The sequence below is a fragment of the Triticum dicoccoides genome, chromosome 7B, assembly GCF_002162155.2.
Source record: "Triticum dicoccoides isolate Atlit2015 ecotype Zavitan chromosome 7B, WEW_v2.0, whole genome shotgun sequence".
NCBI lineage: Eukaryota > Viridiplantae > Streptophyta > Magnoliopsida > Poales > Poaceae > Triticum > Triticum dicoccoides.
The window spans coordinates 763,490,388-763,499,330 of NC_041393.1; positions in this window are offsets into that span (position 1 = coordinate 763,490,388).

Below are 8,943 nucleotides of genomic sequence, written 5' to 3' on the forward strand. Positions count from 1 at the left end.
AGCAAGGCGTTTAGTAGCAAAGTAATATGATAGTGGTGGTAACGGTAACAAAAGTAAAGACAGCAAAAGTAATGTTTTTGGTATTTTTTAGTGATGGTAACAGTAATAATGGAAAAGTAAATAAGCGAGAACCAGTATATGGAAAACTCGTAGGCACCGGATCAATGATGGATAATGATGCCGGATGTGGTTCATCATGTAACAGTCATAACATAGGGTGACACAGAACTAGCTCTAGTTCATCAATATAATGTAGACATGTATTCCGAATATAGTCATACGTGCTTATGGAAAAGAACTTGCATGACATCTTTTGTCCTACCCTCCCATGGCAGCACGGTCCTATTGGAAACTAAGGGATATTAAGGCCTCCTTTTAATAGAGAACCGGAACAAAGCATTAGCACAAAGTGAATACATGAAGTCCTCAAACTATGGTCATCACTAGGAGTGGTTCCGATTATTGTCAGTTCGGGGTTGCCGGATCATAACACATAGTAGGTGACTATAGACTTGCAAGATAGGATCAAGAACTCACATATATTCATGAAAACATAATAGGTTCAGGTCTGAAATCATGGCACTCGGGCCCTAGTGACAAGCATTAAGCATAGCAAAGTCATAGCAACATCAATCTCAGAACATAGTGGATACTAGGGATCAAACCCTAACAAAACTAACTCGATTACATGATAAATCTCATCCAACCCATCACCGTCCAGCAAGCCTACGATGGAATTACTCACGCACGGCGGTGAGCATCATGAAATTGGTGATGGAGGATGGTTGATGATGACGACGGCGAGGAATCCCTCTCTCCGGAGCCTCGAACGGACTCCAGATCAGCCCTCCCGAGAGGGATTAGGGCTTGGCGGCAGCTCCATATCGTAAAACGCGATGATTTCTTCTCTCTGATTTTTTTCTCCCCGAAAGCCAATATATGGAGTTGGAGTTGGCGTCAGAGGGTCACCAGGGGGCCCACGAGGTAGAGGAGGGCGCCCAGGGGGGGCGCGCCCCCCACCCTCGTGGACAGGGTGTGGGCCCCCTGGTCTTCTTCTTTGGCGAGGATTTTTTATTAATTATCCTAAGACATTCCGTGGAGTTTCAGGTTGTTCCGAGAACTTTTATTTTCTGCACAAAAACAACACCATGGCAATTCTGCTGAAAACAGCGTCAGTCCGGGTTAGTTCAATTCAAATCACACAAGTTAGAGTCTAAAACAAGGGCAACAGTGTTTTGAAAAGTCGATACGACGGAGACGTATCAAGGGTCCGTACGCTTAACATTCGTTGACGATATAGTATTATATGAATTATGTATGTTGGTAACCGAATGTTGTTCGGAGTCCTGAATGAGATCACGAACATGACGAGGAACTCCGGAATGATCCGGAGATCATGTTTAATATATGGGATAATGTTGTTTGGTCTCCGGAAGGGTTCCGGAATTCACCGGAAGGGGTTCCCGATGTTTCCTGAAATGTTTGGGGTACGAGAACACGTTCTTTGGGCCAAAGGGGAAAGCCCACAAGGTTTTTGGAAAGCGCAAAAGGAAGTTTTGCGGAGTCCAGGGGCCAGACGCTAGGGTCCCTGGCGTCTGGGTGCAGACGCCGGGAACCCTGGCGTCTGGCCCTGGAGTCCGAGAAGGACTCTTGCCTTTCGGGTGAAACCGACTTTGTGGAGGCTTTTATTCCAAGTTTAGACCCCAAGGCTCAACATATAAATAGAGGGTTCAGGGCTAGCACCAAAGACACATCAAGAAACACCAAGCCGTGTGCCGGCAACCCCGTCCCCTCTAGTTTATCCTCCATCATAGTTTCCGTAGTGCTTAGGCGAAGCCCTGTAGAGATTGTTCTTCACCAACACCGTCACCACGCTGTCGTGCTGCTGAAACTCATCTACTACATCGCCTTTCTTGCTGGATCGAGAAGGCAAGGACGTCATCGCGTTGAACGTGTGCAGAACTCGAAGGTGCCGTGCGTTCGGTACTTGGATCGGTCGAATCGTGAAGACGTACAACTACACCAACCGCATTGATAAACGCTTCCGCTTAGCGATCTTCAAGGGTATGAAGATACACTCCCCCTCTCGTTGCTACCCATCACCATGATCTTGCGTGTGCATAGGAATTTTTTTGAAATTACTACGTTCCCCAACAGGCACAACACACCTAAGCGTGCCAGGGAGCCCAGGCACCCCTGGTGGGTTGTGCCCTCCTCGGCCCACCTCCAGTGCCCATTTATGGTATATAATTCATTTTGACCTAGAAAAAATATGAGGAGGACTTTCGGGATGAAGCGCCGCCGTCTCGAGGCGGAACCTGGGTAGGGGCACTTTTGCCTTCCGGCGAAGCGATTCCGATGGGGGAACTTCCCTCCTGGAGGGGGAAATCATCGTCATCGTCATCACCAACAACTCTCCCATCTTGGGGAGGGTAATCTCCATCAACATCTTCACCAGGACCATCTCATCTCAAACCCTAGTTCATCTCTTGTATTACTGAAACTATAGATTGGTGCTAGGGGGTGACTATTAGTGTTGATTACATCTTTTAGTTGATTACTATATGGTTTATTTGGTGGAAGATTATATGTTGAGATTGATTATGCTATTTAATACCCCTTTGATCTTGAGCATGTTTATCATTTGTGAGTAGTTACTTTCGTTCTTGAGGTCACGGGAGAAATCATGTTGCAAGTAATCATGTGAACTTGATATGTGTTCGACTAGATGACACTACACCATATTTGGGCCTAAGGGAATGCATAGTGGAGTAGTTATTAGATGGTGGTTTGCGAGAGTGACAGAAGCTTAAACCCCAGTTTATGCGCTATTCCGTAAGGGACCGATTGGATCCAAAAGTTTAATTCTTTGGTTAGAATTTATTATTAATACTTTTCTCGTAGTTGCAGATGCTTGCGAGAGGGTTAATCATAAGTAGGAGGTTTGTTCAAGTAAGAGCAGCACCAAAGCACCGGTCGACCCACATATCAAATTATCAAAGTACCGAACACGAATTAAGCCAACATGATGAAAGTGACTAGATGAAATTCCCGGGTACCCTCGAGAACACTTTGCTTATTATAAGAAACCATTTTGGCCTGTCCTTTGTCTGAAAAGGATTGGGCTATCTTGCTGCACTTTTGTTACTACTGTCGTTACTTGCTCGTTAAAACTTATCTTGCTATCAAGCTACTCGCTACTTACAGTTTCAGCACTGGCAGACATTACCTTAATAAAAACTACTTGTCATTTCCTTCTTCTCCTCGTTGGGTTCGACACTCTTACTTACCGAAAAGAGATACAATTGTTCCCCTATACTTGTGGGTCATCAGGGCACGCCCTCCTGCCTCATGGTCTCCATGCCGCGTCTACGACTTCATCTACAAGTCTTCTGCTTTCCTTCCTGTCCAAGAAATATCATCGCAAAAGTTTCATTCCGTTTGGACTCCATTTGGTATTCGTTTTCTGTGAAACTCTGAAATAGGCAAAAAAACAGAAACTAGCACTGGGATCTCGGTTAATAGGTTAGTCCCAAAAAATATAGAATAGCATCTAAATGCCTATTAAAAATCCAAAACAGATAATATAATAGCATCAAACAATTAAAAATTATAGATACATTGGAGACATATCAGTCCAGGAGGCAGCCATGAGGTAGGGTGCGCACCCAGGGGGTAGGGCGTGCCCTCCACCCTCGTGGTGGCCTCGGGACTCTTCTGGTCCATCTCCGATGCTCTGTGGGCTTCTTCTGCTCCAAAAATAATCTCCATAAATTTTCAGATCAATTGGACTCCGTTTGATATTCCTTTTATGTGATACTCAAAAACAAGGGAAAAAACAGAAACTGGCACTGGGCTCTAGGTTAATAGGTTAGTCCCAAAACTCATATAAAATAGCATATAAATGCATATAAAACATCCAAGATGGATAATATAATAGCATGGAACAATCAAAAATTATAGATACTTTGGAGACGTATCATCGACCGCCGGGATCATCACCCGCTCCGCCACCGCCGCCCGAAGGAGGGAGGCGAAGGTGGAGGCATGCACGTGCATCAGTCGGTTGGTCTGTTATAAATGTGGTAGAACTGTAAAACATACATAAAATTAGCTAGTATATATAGTTGAACTCGCTATTTCAGTATGTGGTTGGCAACAATTGGGGAAATGTTTGGCCGGTTCAGCTATCGAGTTGACTGTTTGTATAAATTAAGAACGTCTGCTTAATCTATGAATAAAATATATGCTTAATTACTAAATTTTAGTTGCAAAAATTAGATAGTGCTAGTGATTGTTAGCTGCATATTTTGACAAATCACAGTGTTACGAGGATTGGCAAATGGCAATGTTACAAGATCAACAAATGTCAATCTTTCCAGTTTGATAAATGGCAATATACCCAATATGAAAGATGCAAATCTTACCAAATTGTTTGTATGTGGTTGCACACGGGACATGCGACAAAACTGTTTGCATTAAAGGGAGGTACAAATCCTACTTACCAATCTCTTGGCTTAGCGCCGAAGTCTCGCTTTGCATACCTTATTCAATCTGAACCGTGGCGTTCAAGAGATGCACAAATATTGCATGGTGAATTTTCCCTTGGCTTACTGCGCCAGACCATAGCTCTCACTTTGCATGCAGGTGTTCTATCTAAAACGTTTCAATGAAGAGATGCACAAATCCATCTCGGCAAATTTTCCCTTGGCTTACTAGGGAAGCTGCCGGTTTACATACGGGTATTCTATCTAAAACGTTCGTGATGTTAGAGTGCAGCTATTTGTTTCAAAATGCCTTTGTTGGCTGTTATTCGAGCGCGCCTTCTCTCAAAATGTACACAAAAAATACCACAACATGTCGGGTGCCATTCCATGATAGCATGCCAAGTTTCATGAATTTCAGACGAGGTTTGGATTTACTAGAATTTAAAAACAAAGTATCTCAGCGTTTGCCGGAAATCAAGAGTGCCCTTGTGTTTGAAATTCATTCCCATTTCTTTCATGGGACCTAAGCATGCACCCAAGGACACAAATTTGATTTTTCAACCAATTTATATGCACTTGAGCATGTGCATGTAGTTCATATTTGAATTATGCACATAAAATGCCTAGAAAACCCAATTAATGGATAAAAATGTCCAAACGAACCCCGAATAATTCCAAAACTTAACACAACACTCATGTTGTTCTATGTTGACACTAGAAAAAATTTGAAAGTAATAAGAGGCAGTGGATATCGTTTTGTCCCCAAATGGATTGTTGTGAGAAGCTCTGGTTTGTATGAACCTTATACCCAAACCTGCCCCAAATGGGACAAAAAATTTACCATGGCATGTTGATGCCACACCGTGATAGCATGCCAAGTTTCATGAATTCCAGACAAGTTTTGGATTTACTAGAATTTAAAAACCAGGTATCTCAATGTTTGTAGCGGAGTGACAGTGGCAGGGTGTTTGACATTCATTCCCATTTCTTGCTTGGGACGTAAGCATGCAACCAAGGACAGAAATTTGCATTTTCAACCAATTTATATGCATTAGAGCATGTGCCTGTAGTTCAAATTTGAATGATGCACATAAATGCATTGAAAACTCAATTAATGCATAAAAATGTCCAAACGAACTCTGAAAAATTCCAAAATTTAACACAATAGTCATGTTGTTCTATGTTGACACTAGAGATAAAATAGAAATCGAGAAGAGGCAACGGATATCGTTTCGTCCAGAAAGGTGAAACATTCCCAACTGAAACCATCAGGCTTGTTGTGAGAAGCTCTGGTTTGTGAGAAGCTTATACCCAAACCTGCCCCAAATGAGACAAAAAATTTACCACGGCATGTTGATGCCGCTCCATGATAGAATGCCAAGTTTCATGAATCTCTGACGAGTTTTAAATTTACTAGAATTTAAAAAACAGATATCTCAATATTTGCGGCCGAGTGGCGGTGGCAGGGTGTTTGACATTCATTCCCATTTCTTGCAAGGGACCTAAGAATGCAACCAAGGACATAGATTTGAATTTTCAACTAATTTATATGCATTAGAGCATGCGCATGTAGTTTAAATTTGAATTATGCACATAAATGCATTGAGAACTCAATTAATGTATAAAAATGTCCAAACGAATCCCCAATAATTCCAAAATTTAACGCAACACTCATGTTGAACTACGTTCACAGTAGAGAAAAAATTGAAATCAAGAAGATGCAACATATATCGTTTCTTCCAGAAAGGTGAAACGTTCCCTATCGTAACCATGAGCCTTGTTGCGAGAATCTCTGGTTTGTGAGAAGCTTATACCCCAACCTGACCCAAATGGGACAATATTTTTACAACTGCATGTTGATGCCATTCCATGATAGCATGTCAAGTTTCATGAATTTCGGACGAGTTTTTGATTTACTAGAATTTTAAAACCATGTATCTCAACGTTAGCGGCCGAGCGACATTGGCAAAGGTGTTTGACATTCATTCTCATTTCTTGCATGGGACCTAAGGTTGCAACCAAGGACACACATTTGATGTTTCAACACATTTATACGCACTGGAGCATGTGCATGTAGTTCAAATTTGAACTATGCACATGAATGCAAGAAAACTCAATTAATGTATAAAAATGTCCGAGCGAACCCCGAAAAATCCCAAAAATTGCACAACACTCTTGTTGTTCTATGTTGACACAAGAAAAAATTTGAAAGTAAGAAGTGGCAACTGATATCGCTTCGTCCCCCAAGGTGGCACATTCCCTACCAAAACCATCAGGCTTGTTGTGAGAGAAGCTCTAGTCTGCAAGAAGCTTATACCATAAGCTGTCCCAAATGGGACAATATTTTTTTACCCCAGCATGTTGCGGTGGTGTTCATCCACATTTCTTGAATGGTACATTAGCATCAACCCATGGACACATATATCATTTTACAACCCATTTTGGTGCACCAGAGCATGTGCATGTACTTTAATTTTGAATTGTGCACATGAAATGCCTAGAAAACCAAGTTAATGTATAAAAATGTCCAAACAAACCTTGAATAATTCCAATTTTTTTGACGATACACCTATAGTTCCATCTTCACTGGTGATAAAAGTTATAGCAATTCAAACACCACCCTTTGCAGCTGTGACCCAATTATGTAATTCAAATCAAGACGAAAAATCAAGTAGATCGCACACAGGTTATTATCACCAACCGTGTGAGATGCAGTACAAAATATCCTGGAGCACCGTTGGTGTATAGTACGCATACGGCTTACGCGAGAAGGTTCATCGGCTATAGTGCACAGCCAGCGTGTCTAGCACACTAGCTCGCTCCCCAAATATCATTTCACTGTTCAATCGTCGCCGGTGGAAGATGTGGAAATGGACCCGCTTCGTGAGGGCAACTTCGGCGGCCCACTCCAGCGAGAGCGCAGCCACAACCGCCAGGCATGTGCTAACAAGCTTCGTGATTGCGGCCGTAATCTGCGACCGGGCGGCCAAGGCAGACCAAACGCCCGTTGTTGCTTCTCAGGTGGCGGCAGCAACATCTGCCTCGGGGATAGCAACTGGCGAGAATGGCACAACAGTTGTCCATTCCAGAGATGCGGCCTTAGCCCTGTTGGAGGCCACCCACGACCATGTCGAGTCCACCCACGCCCAGCTCATGGCGGTCACCACACAAATCAAAGGAAGCTTCTCCGACAATGGTCGGCAACCCAAGGTCGAAGACATGGCAATCGCCGAGAGCGTTCGACCAGCCTTCTGTTCCTGCACGACATACCTTGCCACGATGGAGCCCGCCCACGCCAAGATCGCGGCTGCCCACGCACAGCTCGTGGCGGCCTTTTCCAAAGAGATGGAGGACGCGGATGGCGAGATGCTTGCCATGTATGGTGCGATGGATGCCATGGCGCCCCTTCCCTAGGAGACCGTCTGGCGCGAGCTGGTCATGGAGGAGGTGGCGGAGATCGACGAGCACTAGCCATAGTAGTAATCTTTGTTTTGTTTAATTACGAGCGCCGGTCTTTAATTTGCTAGAGTAATGGTTAGGTCAGCTAGCTCTGTTTAATTGCTGAACTTGCTCGATTACGAAGTGCGGGTGTGTTGTACTCTCCTTTGTGTACCCAAATTATGCAATGACATGGATGACCACTGTAACCAGGGAAATTCGAACCAAAATTTTTGACGTTCAAACTCATCATACACGGGTTAAGCTATCTGAATCGTTGGTGATGTTCACATATGATACGTCTCCAACATATCTACTTTTCCAAACACTTTTGCCCTTGTTTTGGACTCTAACTTGCATGATTAGAATGAAACTAACCCGGACTGACGTTGTTTTCAGCAGAACTACCATGATGTTGTTTTATGTGTAGAAAAGAAAAGTTTTCGGAATGTCCTGGAAATCCACGGAGGCACTTTTCAAATTTAATAAGAATTTTTGGCGAAAGAATAAAGGCCAGGGGGCCCACGGGCTGTTCACGAGACAGGGCCCCCCTAGGGCGCGCCATCCTATCTCGTGGGCCCCCTAGACCTCTTCCGACCTCAACTCCAACTCCATATATACCGTCTCGCGGAGAAAAAACTCAGAGAGAAAGTTTCATCGCGTTTTACGACACGGAGCCGCCGCCAAGCCCTAATCTCTCTCGAGAGTGCTGATCTGGAGTCCGTTTGGGGCTCCGGAGAGGGGGATTCGTCGTCGTCGTCATCATCAACCATCCTCCATCACCAATATCATGATGCTCACCGCCGTGAGTGAGTAATTCCATCCTAGGCTTGCTGGACGGTGATGGGTTGGATGAGATTTACCATGTAATCAAGTTAGTTTTGTTAGAGTTTGATCCCTAGTATCCACTATGTTCTGAGATTGATGTTGCTATGACTTTGCTATGCTTAATGCTTGTCACTAGGGCCCGAGTGCCATGATTTAGGATCTGAACCTATGTTTTCATGAATATATGTGT